This window comes from Xenopus laevis, chromosome 1S, assembly GCF_017654675.1.
Source record: "Xenopus laevis strain J_2021 chromosome 1S, Xenopus_laevis_v10.1, whole genome shotgun sequence".
Lineage (NCBI taxonomy): Eukaryota > Metazoa > Chordata > Amphibia > Anura > Pipidae > Xenopus > Xenopus laevis.
This window is the reverse complement of record NC_054372.1, coordinates 116,338,053-116,353,408: the sequence shown is the minus strand read 5'-3', so window position 1 is coordinate 116,353,408 and position 15,356 is coordinate 116,338,053.

The following is a 15,356-nucleotide window of genomic DNA, read 5'->3' as shown; positions in this document are numbered from 1 at the left end:
AAAACTTTGTGGCGCAGCACGTTAGGTGTCTGGTTTATGGTCTGGGAGTCTTGTGTTCGATTCCAGTGTTGGACTCATCTGGCATAATGTGTGCTTTAGATTCTTCTTTTCTGAGCCATTGGTTCCCTTGCTATTTAAGGTTTTAAAGAGACATGCGCTCCATAAAGAGTAGATCCTGTGGAGCAGCACGTTAGGTGCCCAGTATATGGACTGGGAGTTCCTGGTTCAAATCTTGCATTAACCAATCACGTTGCCTGTGGGTTGTTAAATGTTTGCTCACTGTTCACAATTTTTATGCTTGACAAAGGGGTACTACCCCGAAACGTTGCTTTTCTGCAAATAAAGACACAAGGGATTTCCCTGTTTGAATTGCCGTGTGTGCCAGTGTATTTCTACCATTTGACCTTGGGGAGGGTGCCGATCCCTCCAGCATTGAGCACCTGGCTATCCTGACTGAAGGCCTGGGTGTGCGAGCCGACATTTCTATCTCAAATCTTGCATGGGCCAAGTTCACACAGATGGTTCCTATATCTCCTTTTTGCTGAGACATTGGTCTCCTTTGTTTTTAAGGTTTCAAAGAGACATTCGGTTGTAATGGTCATCTGGAGGCAGTTCTACAAAGAGAAATCCCTGTGGCGCACCCAGTAAGGTGACTGGTTTATGGTTTGGGAGTCCTGGGTTCAAATACTGTGTGGGACATATTTGTATGTATGCATGTGTTAGCACCTTTTTGCTGTTCCATTTGTATTTAAGCTTTTAAAGAGACATTTGGTTGGATGGACTGGATGGAATTTTCATCACAAGGAACGCTGGAGTTTCACTGCTAAGATGCTGAACACATGGCATTGACATTTAAGGTGCCCTTTGACAAGACCCCTTTGTTTGTAGTGTTTCCACAGTGGATGCTGTAATCAGCCATTAAAGAAATGTGGCTGCTAAATAATGTTATTTGGAATAATTTATACTTCACTATCATGTAGCAGAGATGCTACAATTCCAGGCTGTGATAACTCCAGATCAGAGACTAGTAAAGCAGTTAGCAATGCATATGTAAAGGATGGCTGATATGGATCCCAGTTGGAGGTATACAGAGTGTAGCATTATACAAAGCATGTTTGGTGTATAATGATTTTAAGCCTGAATCGAAAGCATTATGAGAATATCCATAACAACAATGCTTTATCTGCTTCAAAACTGGATGTAACATATAGTAATACTTAACAAACCCAGGCTGGTTATCTGTGTCAGAAAACACATAGGTTACACCTAGGTTGTTCATTTACAGGTATTTCGGAAAAGTCATAGTGAATTCTATTGTAATAAATAATAAACAAATAAAAGTCACGTTGTTAACACATTTACTGCATATTATATTATGAGCACACATTATATATAACACACACACAGAGAAGACACAGGTGGAGCCTCAGGAGTGATGAAATCAATGCTAAAAATTAAAGCAATACTGACATGTTCCTATAAAAAATCATAGGAACGTGTTAGGAATCTTCAAAGACCCCTGCAAAGCTGTACCCAGCCCCGCAAACCTGCAGCCGACCCTCCAACACTGCTAAAAGACCTTCTGAGCCGTTTCAGTTATGCTGGGCTTTGGGCGCCGTGATCCTTCCATAGGCTGATTACGAATGAAAACAGGAATTCAGATTATGAAAGGATCGCTCCGCCCCCAGCCTAGCATCACTGAAGCAACCAGGAAGATCTGGTAGTAGTGTCAGTGGTTTGGCAGCGCACAGGTTCGCGGGGCTGGGGGCAGCTTTGAGGGGGGACTTTTCGGGGAATGATTACGGGTGCAGCATTTTACGGAGATTTTATATATACAGAATTCTATTACTGCTCCAACAAGCAGTTTAAATTTGCAATGTTTCATTCAAGTGAGCAATGCTGCTACATGCCCCAAACAGAAATAATGTTTAGTCATCAGAAAGTCTTATGGTATTCTATCTTTTGCTTTAATCTTTTTTTTTAGATTATTTTATTCCAACTTGATACATGCCTCTGGTATATAAGAAATGCATTATTAAACATGGATATTAGAGTTTTTTTAATATTAAAATAAAAAAGCTATTTTTTTTCAAACTCTTAGTCATGTAAATAATTAGGGATACACCGAACCCAGGATCAGCAGGATTCAGTTTTGGCCGAATCCTTCTGCCTAGCCGATCCGAATTCTAATTTGCATATGCAAATTAGGGGAGGGAAATCGCGTGACTTTTTGTCACAAAACAAGGAAGTAAAAACAGTTTTCCCCTTCGAACCTCTAATTTGCATATGCAAATTAGGATTCAGTTTCGGTTCTGTATTCGGCCGAATCTTTCGCGAAGGATTTGGGGTTCGGCCAAATCCAAAATTGTGTATTTGGTGCATCCCTATAAATAATATACTGCTATGTAAATTATATCATTCTGAGGATTACAGTTCTACAGCTTTCATTGGTCTCTTGGTTTCCCAACGCAAGATGGTACGGCTTCATTATTGAAACCATGCAGGCATGTGCATGTTACAGAGAACTAGCATTTGGGGCATATTTGGGTTCTGCACCTCACGTCATCAGAAATAAGTTGTTGAGTGCTGTGGGCGCAACAGAGCCCTGTACTTAATGGTTGTCAATGTCATAGGCATTCTAAAAATTACTGACCCCTGCTGCTCTTTCCTATTAACTAAACTAAAGGTGTCCAAGGGGATGGCCACATGCTGCCTCCAGCCAACCCTTTATGAAAAAACTGCTGCCAAAGGGAGTACACAGACCTTTGTGTTTCATTCTGCAAAGACACTTGTGTCTATGGGCACTAAGCCCTCTAAGAGTTTTTACATTAGTAAATAACTCAACTTTTGTCTTGTTAGAGGATAGTGCCCCCACTGCCTTCTAATTTTCTCTGCCCGCTGCTGTAAATAAACAAGCGGTTCAGTGCGCAGGTGCCAAATGAGAACTCAAAACAATGTATTTGTTCTTGCATCTTACATATGTAAACTTGTAATGGTCGTAAATGCACTACATCATGCATTGTATGGTGCAGCTAAGACAATTACCAGGTTCATTTTGCTATGTGTAAAATTGATGAAAACTATATTCTATTTCAGTATTTTTACTGATGATCCAACAATTGTATATAGTATGTGGCTATTATCTATTAAAGAGGATCTATCACGAAAATTTAATAAAAGCTTCATCTTGCTGAAATAAGGTACAATCAATTAAAGATTCTGCCCTTTTTTCATGAAATAATCAAGTTATTCTTCACTCTCCCCTGTCTCTCTTCAATCTGTCTTCAAATAGTAGGTGGAGTCAGTTTTTGATTGACAGTAATATGGGTGTTGCACCCATAACCTACCTAGGTGCTCACTCTTTAAAAATAACTGGCTCTGATGAAAATCCTGTTTCTCTGTGTGCAGGGTGTTTGCCAGAGTCTTTTATTTTGTTACCTTTAGTTTGTTGGTTACTTGAGTTATTCTGCTAAGAAAGAGAGCCCCCCAAAAGACGTATTAAACATACCTGTCAATCAAGTCTGACTCAGCATGAAGAGTGAGAGGTTGTGTAAAGTGAGACGTTGAAGAGTAACTTAAACAGTTCAGATTTTTTAATATTTTGTATATTGAAAGTGTCTTATTTCAGTGAGATTACGTTTATATTAAATTTTAATTTTTGCGATAGATTCCCTTTAAGCACTAGCATGCTAAAACTGTATTTCAGACTAGCACACTACTACTACTACTACTACTACTACTACTACCACCACCACCACCACCACCTGGATAAATAACATCAATATTGGAGGATGTCAACTTTTTGTAGAAGAGACATCTTTGCAATTTGTAGTAACTTATTATCGGTTTTAATTATTCTATATGTTTTCTTAGGTGCTGCATTTTCAATTATCATGCTTCTTGGTAATTGTGAAGACATAACCACTACTGTTTAACAACAACACCTACAACAACAATTTACATCCTTTAATATCATGTATATTTTGACAAATGTCATGTGTCCTTTGTGATTTTGAAAATAAGGTGGTTGCAGGCTTTCTTTTGTGAACTGCTATGAAGGATATTCCCTATTAGACGGATTACTTCAGTATCCGGTTATGAAACATATAACACCACTGAATTTGGTAACAAGACAAAAAGCTAATATTTAATATTTATTTCTGAAATGTAAAAAAAATAATCGCAGTGCTTTGTTTTGGCACTAAAGTCTGTCGTGATTTGCTTTTAAATAGAAAGCATTATACTCAATGTTCAGTGATACTTATTGGTCATATCACTCTACCGGAATGAGAAAAGTAAGATGTAACTTTTATTGAGACTTAAAATAACAGTAGTCTAATATGAGATTAAAAGGTTAATAGGCAGTGGCATCTTCGGGGACAATATGTGTGGGAACCACAGTACATAGCACCCAGGACTGTTGTGCACTGTATTTTTGTAATGCCTTAACGGCTTAGACAAACATTGAAACTAGATTGGCGGCATGAAGGTGTGAACGGAGGTTAAAAAGTTATGTCTTACTTTTCTCATTCCGGTAGAGTGATATGACCAATTAGGTGGATTGGTGCAGTTTCAAAAGGGTCACTCCTCTATGCTCTTTTTTGTTTCATATCATATATTTCAGACCCTGTATACCACCATTGCTTCTCGAGATGGTTGGTGCTCCCACATTCACACTCTTTTAATATTGATTTACCACTATCTTTGGTAGGAACTCGTGGTTTAGCCCACATCTTTCCATTGCATGAATAATAATGGCAGCCCCCATGTTCAACTTACAATCACGCTTCGAAACAATGGTCCACTTAAATGGAAGCTGATAGCAAAAAAACCTCTAAAAAAAAGGTTCTCCTTTTGAAGTCCGCCCCTTTTTGCGGCACGGTCTGCCCCTTTAGTTCCCGCCTTCCACCACTAGCCCGTAATTTTTTTTTTTTTAAAAGGTGGCAACCCTAGCTGGGAGCTGTAGTTTAAGAGGCTTAATGTAGTAATAACAAAGTAAAATACTTATATTAAAAGGAAGCATTGATCCTGGGGGCATGAAACAGTTTTTATTCGAGTTGGGGCAAAATGAATCCATTAGACAGTTCCAAAAGGCAGTAATCATTGGTGGTTGTGTCAGAATTTTTATATGCCAAAATGTGCAGCCAAACAAATAAGAAAGAGTTGGTATAAAACCTTACTCCCTGCCGATTTGCTGTTGATTTCTGGATAAAAAGAGGGGAGGCAGCGTGAGGGAGAGCCCTTTGCAGCAGGCAAATACATATAATCCCACTCATTTATATGCATAATCCGACTCATACAGGTAATACCACTCACTTATATGCATAATCCCACTCATGCATGTATTCCCACTCACTCATACATGCATTCCCACTCACTCATACATGTAATCCCACTCATGCATATGCATAATCCCACTCACACATATGCATAATCCCACTCACTCATATGCATAATCCCACTCACTCATATACTGTATGTAATCCCTCTCACTCATATGCATAACCCCACTCATACATATGCATAATCTCACTCATACATGTAATCCCACTAACACATTTAATCCCACTCACTCATACATGCTTGTAACTCTATGCAGAGGCAGCAGAAGCCACCAATGCAAAGAGAAGTGCAAATCTGCTCAATAATGTTCCTAGTACATTCTTGGCAGATAGAGCCCTTGTCTGCCAGAATATACAGTGTGTGTGTGCTGGGCAAACAAAGTGTTAAAGTACAGGGCTCCACTGAGAACTGCAGGTAGTACGGTATTCTTTGGAGGAAGCAGGTCAATGCACTTTGCTTTGGAGTGCAGAGATTTGCTGCAATTTTTAGTGCAGAGAAGGATGCAATTGCAAAACACAAAAGTGATCTACCATGTTTTTTGCATGCACAGTACATAATGCTCCTGCAATGTATCTACTGCAAATGCATCATACTAGATCAGGGGGCAATTGGGAGAAAGAATGGTGGTGAAGTACCTATCCTTACACAGTAACCTTGGGCTATAGGTGTACAAGGCCAGTATATGTACTAGAAACTAGATGAAGTATATGTGTGCACATTTTATCCTGTCAGAGGGTAATCAAAACAAGTGGTTCAGATGCATGTGGATGTGCATGCTTATTGGGGTTTTTCAGTCTGATTTACTTACAAGACACTTTTCTCCTTGTCCGCAGGCTATACATAGCAGGTTGGAGGTTATAGTAGAATAACTTGAAGATCTTTAAGATAATTAAATCATTGAGTTGTACAAGCAAATGATGCTGCTAACATTTGCCCATATATCACAATCTCTGGAAGGTAATTTGATATATTTGGGGTGATTTAATTTACGCTCCCCAAAAACGTCCCTTTGGGCTCTTACTTATGGGCATTTTATGTGATTTGCAAATGCAAAAATGCATTTTGGCCACTTATATGCATTTTTAAAAGCAACTAAAGGCTCTTCCTCAAGCGCAGTAAACCTACCCTCCAGTGCGTTCAGACAGTGCAGCACAGATAGAAACACACACAACTCTTTTATATGGCCCCCGTACTGGAGTTATATCACCCCCCTCCCTTTTCCCCCCAGCAGCCAAACAAAAGAACAATGGGAAGGTAACCAGATAGCAGCTCCCTAACACAAGATAACAGCTGCCTGGTAGATCTAAGAACAACACTCAATAGTAAAAACCTATGTCCCACTGAGACACATTCAGTTAAATTGAGAAGGAAAAACAGCAGCCTGCCAGAAAGCATTTCTCTCCTAAAGTGCAGGCACAAGTCACATGACCAGGGGCAGCTGGGAAACTGACAAAATGTCTAGCCCCATGTCAGATTTCAAAATTAAATATAAAAAAGTCTGTTTGCTCTTTTGAGAAATGGATTTCAGTGCAGAATTCTGCTGGTGTAGCACTATTAACTGATGTGTTTTGGAAAAAACATGTTTTCCGATGACAGGATCCCTTTAAGGTATGAAGATCCAAATTATAGAAAGATCCGTTATCCAGAAAGCCACAGGTGCTGAGCATTCTGGATAACAGGTCCCGTACCTGTAGTAATAAAACAGTAGCTTCTACCACAACAAATCTCCATGTGTGCCAGTACTATGGGAATTCTGCTTTTTGCCAATATGTAATAGTATCCTACTTTTCATAACCATAAAAAATCCCTGTAGCTGGTATTGTGTGACGTTTGTGTAAAAATTTGATTAAATAGCAATTTTATTAAAAGGAAAAACAATATATCACAGGCTATGGGGACTGATTTCTTACAGAAAACAGGTCAGTTTAAGTACTAGCATACCCAATTTTGCATATTCACGATATGCGTATTTACACGCACGCTGCCGCACAAAGGGAGGGGGACATGGACGATGAGAGAGACGTGGAGGGGAAAGCAGAAGCTGAGGGGAAGCAGAAGAGGAGCCATATGTGGAGGGGAGAGAGACGCTGAAGGGAATAGACAGGGAGGGAGACACGAAGGGGGAAGCAGAAGGGGAGGCGGGCAGGGAGGGGAAGTGGAGGGGGAAGCAGAAGGGAAGGCCGAGGAGAAGGGGAGAGAGACGCGGAGGGGGAAGCATAGGCTGAGGTTGAAGCAGAAGGGGAGGCGGACGGGGGGGAGAGAGACACTGAGGGAGACACAGAGGGGGAAGCAGAAGCTGATGGGGAAGCTGACGAGGAGGGGAAGGCGAGAGAGGAGCAGACGGGGGGAAAGAGACTCAGACGGGGAGGGGAAGGGAGAGGGACATGGATGCGGAGTTGGAAGCAGAAGGGCAGGGGGGCGCAGATGGAGAGGGGTAGATGAGATGAGCAGAGACGGCATAGGGACGCCCTGTTTGTAAAGCCGGGCCTGGTGAGGGTGTTACTGTATTGAGAACCTGTAAGATCCTACATTTCCAGGATCTGCTATGGAAAGCGTTGCAATAATAGTACACGTATATGAGGCATTCCAGCTTTCACCTAATTATGTAACCTTTATGAAAGCAATTAATCCGTTCCCCTGTTAGAAATAGGGCCACTATCGAACATTACATGAAACAATTGTATAGATAAGACCACATATCATGTTTTATTTGAACATCCTTAAAATAATAATTCCCTTTCCCATAAAAACACTGTGTCTATGTTTTCCAGCTTTTATCGTAGCTCCTACTTATGCATAGGATAATTACAGGTTAGCCAAGACTATTATACAAGTATGGGATCTTTTATCTGGAAACCACATATGCAGAGAACTCAGAATTATGGGAAGACCATCTCCCATAGTCCATTTTAAGTACATAATCAAGGTTTTTTTTAATGATTTCCTTTGTCCTTGTAATAACAAAGCAGTACCTTCTACTTGATCATAACTAAGCAGCATAAATCCATATTGGTGGCAAAACAATTCTATTGGGTTTAATGTGTGAATATTTTTCACCAGACTTAAGGTACAGTGATTCCAGTTATGCAAAAAATTCCCTCTCGTCCCAAGCATTTCTGATAATAGATGTTATATTGTATTCTATTTCACAAATGCCTTAAGTTGATTATTTATTTTGAAACCCATGTGCCTGTATCATCCTCTATCTACAAGAATCATGTAGAGAAACATATTTAAGAAAGCATACCCCAAAAGCAACATCATAATTATCTGCTGTAAATGGCTGGTTGGCCAGATCTTCAAAGAAATCTGCTAGAGTCCAATGTGCCTTCTGCCACCTTTTCATACGCTGTTTCGTCAAGTGAGCTGCAATATAATAAAATCCTTTTCAAATCTAACTTAGAGCTAACTTTAGGCAGATTCAGGGCAGCCATCAGGGGGGGACAGGGGGGAGAGTTGTAGGGGGCCCCGAGGGTAAGGGGAACCCAGCCACGCCACACTTACTTGATCAGCCGGGCCCCCCATCTTTCTGAGAGCTGCTGACTTCGGGAAGGCATGGACGTTTAAGGGGCCCTGGCCACCAATTTTCTTATAATGTGGGGGGGGGCCTGGCCACCATTTTTTTTCTCATGTGGGGTCCTTGCCACCAATATTTAATGGGGGGGGCCTGACCACCAATATCTTTTTTTTATTAACATGTGCGACACCAATATTTTTTTTGTTTTTTACTGTGTGGTGGGGAGGGCGGACCTGTAGGTGGGGCTTGCGGTGGGTGCAGCCCAGGGGGCCCAGGAAATTTTGTCGTATGGGGCCCTGCGATTTCTGATGGCGGACCTGGGCAGGTTATATATAGACTAAAAAGATTGAACTTGATGGGCGTTTGTATTTTTACAATCTAAACTTTACTATATAGAGCGTAAAGTGTGAGGTTACAAAACTATTTCCAATGTTTTTTAAACGTCAGTATTTTTCAGGCTACAACACCCCTAAAATACTAACCTGACTGCCTTTTGAGCATTTCAGGCATTTAAAGTGCTGCTCTTTCCCACGGATAAGAATGGTGGTCCATAATTACTGCAGAGACTACAAGTTGGAGGTTTACACGCTGTAACCATGAAAATATGAGCCCTAAAACATAATCCCTGAATGCTAGCTCTTCTAATCCTTCCTGTAAATGTGTTTCTATGTGCTTTTTACCTCATATTTAAAAGGGTTCCTCCATTTCTGCTACATAGATGCAGGTATTCTTTGTAGTTGGCTAAAACACTGTAATGTTTGCATCTAGGCGGATAATATAAGAATTTTTAATATTAGATATATTAACTGCAGTTGTAATTTTGTATAAAATCAATATAAATGAATGTATTAAATATGGTAATGGGGGCTCCATAAACAGGTTTCGATATATAGTGAATAAAGTACCCCCTCTTGTAAATTATAAGGATATTATAAGTTACCGAGGAGTTTCATGACCATATAAAAACACGAAGCCGAAGGCCGAGTGTTTTTATACAGGTCATGGAACTTCCGAGGTAACTTCTAATATCCTCATAATTTGCAACTGGGGGTACTTTATTTATTATAATACACAAATTTCAGTGAGTCATGTGACAGAAATGACATCAGAACTCACCGTTTTTAAGGATATAATTTACAAGATATTCATGTCTTTTGTGTATTATATATATATACAGACAGCTGAAAAGGGAAATTGAGTTAATTGCTGGTGGCATCTTACTGTGGCTAGTTGCTGTTATATTATTTGTTAATAATGATCAATTAATAATTGTGTATACCTTACTTAATGGTTGCTCTAAATGTATAAACAAAGCAGGGAATTGTCCTACTTTATCTCCTGACACCTCATTGAGTAATAGCTCTCAGTCAGAGTTATGCTGAGTTTGATATTATTATGGATGGCTGCTACATAATGGCTAAATACATGTGTGAAATGTATTAATATGGCAACAAACCTGTTTCCAGCTATACACCCCACTGATACATGCTACCATCTGTCTCTAAAGAATGAACTTGGGAAAAATCTAGTGTGCAAGGCTGTTCTACTTTCCCAGCAGTAATATTGGCACGTCGTGCCCATTTGCACAGCTCTATATCACAACCTGCATTAATTATTTCCCTTAAATGACATATCAGCTAAAGCCATGCTTTCCGAACACTGGGTCAATAGTTCTAATTCTATGGGGGCAGTCACAAGAAGACTTAATGCCCCCCTATCATGTGATAGCAGCAGGGCAGCCATCAGGGGGGGACAGGGGGGAGAGTTGTAGGGGGCCCGAGGGTAAGGGGGGCCCTGCCACGCCACACTTACTTGATTATCCGGGCCCCCCATCTTTCTGAGAGCTGCTGACTTCGGGAAGGCATGGACGTTTAAGGGGCCCTGGCCACCAATTTTCTTATAATGTGTGGAGGGGGGCTGGCCACCAATTTTTTTTTCTCATGTGGGGTCCTAGCCACCAATATATTTTAATGGGGGGGCCCTGGCCACAAATGTTTTTTATGGGGGGCCCTGACCACCAATATCTTTTTATTTTTTATTAACAAGTGGGAACCCTAGCCACCAATATTTTTTTTGTTTTTTTACTGTGTGGTGGGGAGGGCGGACCAGGGGGCCCAGGAAATTTTGTCGTATGGGGCCCTGCGATTTCTGATGGCGGTCCTGGATAGCAGGCCAAGTGGCTGACCTTGGGGAGCCAAAGCACGACACCCCGCCCGTGCAGCGCAACCTTTGCAGTAAGAATTTTTGAAAACTCCAGGTACTGACTGTGATGGAACCCCCAGCCGCCTCCAGATGTTGCCACTTACACGGCGCTCTACAGTTAGGGTTGCCACCTTTTCTGGAAAAAAATACCGGCCTTCCTAAATATTTATCTTTTTTCCCTATTAATAACATTGGGATCAACCATCATTTTTACCGGCCATGCCAGTAAAATACCGGCCAGGTGGCAACCCTACCTACAGTGGGTTGCAGTGCATGTTTGATGCGGCGCTGTCACCTTTTCTGCGAGAGTCCGTAAAGGCTTCCATATTCTGTCAGCATTAAGCCGCCCACTTACACTTGCCGCCAACTTGTGAAAGGAAAATAAACTCCCATGTGCATACATCAATGGGGTTCAATTTTATTTGGCTGTCGCAGTTCGATATTTTCTGCTCTCCGCTGCTTTTGCCTTAGTCGAATCCATGTTGTGCTCTGCAGACAACTAGTGGTGAATTAAAGGAACAGTAACACCAAAACCTCTCCAGTCATTATTGCTTTATATAGAAGCACACGCTAGTCTTTAGATACTATTTAGGTGCCCAATAGAAGTTCTGAATGTCATTGTAAAGTGATGCATGCCATAGCTGCAGAGATTTTCAAGCAGCCCTGAAATTGCTGTATAAGCTGTTATGGACTGAAAAACTAAAGATGGTCGTATGCCATACCTCCCAAATTTTGAAAAATGAAAAGAGTGAAAAAAACTTCAGCCACGTGTAGCACTGCAACATTTTTGTCCACGCCCATTTAATGACCACACCCCCTAATTACCATGTAATTTTACTAAATTTGGCAGGTTATGAAAGTTTGAACACATTTCTGGGGGGGTTATGGGTCATGTGTTATAACAGTTTTGCTAATGAAGCTGAAATTGCCCTTTAAGCTGTGAGTCACAGTTCCCCCAAGAGACCTGCTTATCTTAAATTGTCACAATTGTATTAAAATGATTAGAGTAAGATTGAACTCTTAGTACTTATACTTAGTACTTATACCACTAAGCTAATACTACTTAGATTACACTATACTCAGTGAAGTTACTTGAATGTTTTTATTTAATTTTTCTTTCTTCCCCTCCCTCTCATTTTTATTCATTACTTTTTATTTTACATATGACTACAACCCTCTTCTACCCCCCCCTCTTACTACTATGTTATGTAAGTTATGTTATGTGTGATTTATTGCATTTTAACAGCTCCACCAACCTGGAAAGGGGTATAATGCACTTGATACTTAAAATTGACATATGTGGTATTGTATGAATTTGCAGTTGTGATGGAAATATGCAATGTTATAAGACAAAAATCAAAAATACCTTCAATAAAAAATACTGAAACAAAAAAAAGTTTTAAATAGTTACAATTGTTTGTTTGCTTATATTAAATTGTTACAAATGTATTGAAGTACACCTATGCAGTGTTCTTGGCGCTCTGTTAAAAAGCCTCATTTAAATTTTCAGAAACTTTGCAACTTTTTCTGGTGTCAGTGCAGGAGATCAAAGAAACTCGGGACATTTCAGTAAGAAACCCTGGACTGGGGGCTGAGCTGTCAAAATCGGGACTGTCCTGCAGAATGGAGGTATTCCATGCACTATAAGATTTGCAAGTTTGGCAAGATTGCCAAATGATCAAATCTTTCCCATGACAGGCACACCTTGGGTGGGCGATATTGTGCTAATGGGCCAAATGATAACATTACAATGAAGGGGAAACAAAAAGTTGGAGCAAGGATCGCATCAATGAGCCAATGCTGCATGATAATTTTAGGGTGCAGGTTGTTGAGGAGCCAACCAGAAAAAATGCTATTTTGGATCTAGTGATCTCAAATGACCCAGAACTTATAGCAAATGTGCAAGTCATTGAACCCCTGGGGAATAGTGACCATAATGTAATATCATTTAATATCTGGTGCAAAAAAACAATATACACTGGGGCAACAAAAACCATGAATTTCAGAAAAGCTAATTTGCCTTGAGGGCTACTCTTCAGAGCGTAGATTAAACATACTTTAATCATAAAGCAGTCTCCCTCCAAGCATACCAAAGAGAACCCCTTAGAATAACCCTGCTCCCCCTTACTTTAACTGAAATTGCGGAGTTGCACAGTGAAGTTAGTAGCCACCCTATCTGGCTGCTTCAATTTTTGGCCCTGGCTCTCAGGTAGTACTTGCTGACTACAAAGTAGCATGTGCAGTTGAAGCAAGGAATAGTTTCCAATGCTCACGCTGCTGCAGGGCCGCCATCGGGGGGGTACAGGGGGGGACAAGTGTCCCGGGCCTGAAGGGCCGGCAGAGCTGCATTTTTGAAAGAGCCGGGACCCCCTTACGAGAGCCCGAGCTGTGCGGGCATTTCGCAGGTTGCCGAAAACGGAAGTGCCGAACAGCCGAAGCCGAAGTGGCGAAAAGACCCAAAGTCATGAAAACAGCCGAAGCCGAAGTGGCGAAAAGACCCGAAGTCACGAAAACAGACGAAATTGAAGCCCTGAAGTGGTGAAAAGACCCGAAGTCACGAAAACAGTTGAAATTAAAGTCCTGAAGCGGCGAAAAGACCCGAAGTCACGAAAGGAGGCAAAGTCCTGAATCCTTGAGTTCAATTCTACTGAACACCAGTTTAATCCCCTGCCACCAATGTTTAAAAAAAAAAATTTTGAAGTTTTTTTTTGGGGCCCCAATTTTTTTTTACTTATAAGGGGGCCCTGACCATCAATAGCTTTTTATAACGTGTGTGGGGGGGTTACTTTTTTAGCACTGATGTCTGTGTGGTCTTTTAACTGTGATGTGGAGTGGGCGGGATATGGGGTGGGGTTTGGGCGTGAGTGCGGGCGGGGACCCAAAAATGTTGTTGTACGGGGCCCTGTGATTTCTAATGGCGGCCCTTCGCTGCTGTATAGCAATCAGTCCTAGAGACTAGAATGCTAGATGTGGATCCTACAAGTCTTCCTTTTTAGTTCTAAGTATGGGGCAGAAGGGCCATTTTAAAGTATCTCTTTGCGGTGATAACCCAAGATTCAGTGCTGTTTTGTGGCTATGAGTATTCTGTTGTTAGGGCAGAGCAGCAGAATAGGCCAAGTGCCGAGAAGGACTACACATGAACAGCTGAAAATTCAGCTGTAAAGGTGGATGCTTAAGGACACATAGAGGAATTAGATGTGAGTGGTTTTGCTCCACATAGGCAGAAGCACACAATGTAGCTAACCCAGAATAGAAAAGATCAGCGTCCAGCGCACATACAATGGGGCACCAGAGGTGATGCATCCACACAGGGAGACGACAGCCTTTCTGTGCTCTAAGGCCAGGTACAGGGGAAGGGTGCAATCTCTAAGGAATGTGGCTGGGAAGGGGAGGCTTATGGGTAGGGTTTCCACCTTCTCTCTGAAAATCTGAGTAAAATGGGTTGTTCCAGACATTGTTCAGAAGAACAGCGTACTTTAAATAAAAAGTTGATTGGAGAGGGGGAAACCATAAAGAAGTGCTGTGCAGCTAAAATGATCTCAAATGTTTTAAAAAGACCAAAACCTGAAAAGATGTGGTAGTAAAAGGAAAACGACCATACGAATGGATATAAGAATAGTCAATGAGCTCCAGGAAGATCAAAGAAGGTCTAAAGTTACCTGTGAGTACTGTTACAATTAGAAGATGCCTATTTGAAGTCAAGCTGTAGGCAAGAAGCCCAGCAACGTCCCACTGGTGGGGTGAAAAAAAATGGCGCAACATTTTGTGGACTGATCAAAGCAGGATTGTTCTTTTTGGGTCTAGGTGCCACAGACAGTTTGTCAGACGACCACCAAACACTGAATCCAAGACACAGTACAGTGTGAAGACAGTGAAGCATGGTGGCACAAGCATCATGATATGGAGATGTTTCTCATACTATGGTGTTGGGCCTATTTATCACATACCAGGGATCATGGATCAGTTTCAATACATCAAAATACTTGAAGAGGTCATGTTGCCTTATGCTGAAGACAATGACCCCAAACACACCAGTAAATGAGCAACATCTTGGTTCCAGACCAACATAATTGACGTTATGGAGTGGCCAGCCCAATCCCAGGACCTTAATCCAATAGAAAACTTGTGGGGCGACATCAAAAAGGCTGTTTGTGAGGCAAAACCAAGAAATGCAGAAGAATTGTGGAATGTAACAGGTGCCAGAAGTTAGTCGACTCCATGCAACACGGATGTGCAGCAGTTCTCAGAAGAAACAGTGGCTTCAGTGATTCAAATGAAAGCAAAATTTCGAAAC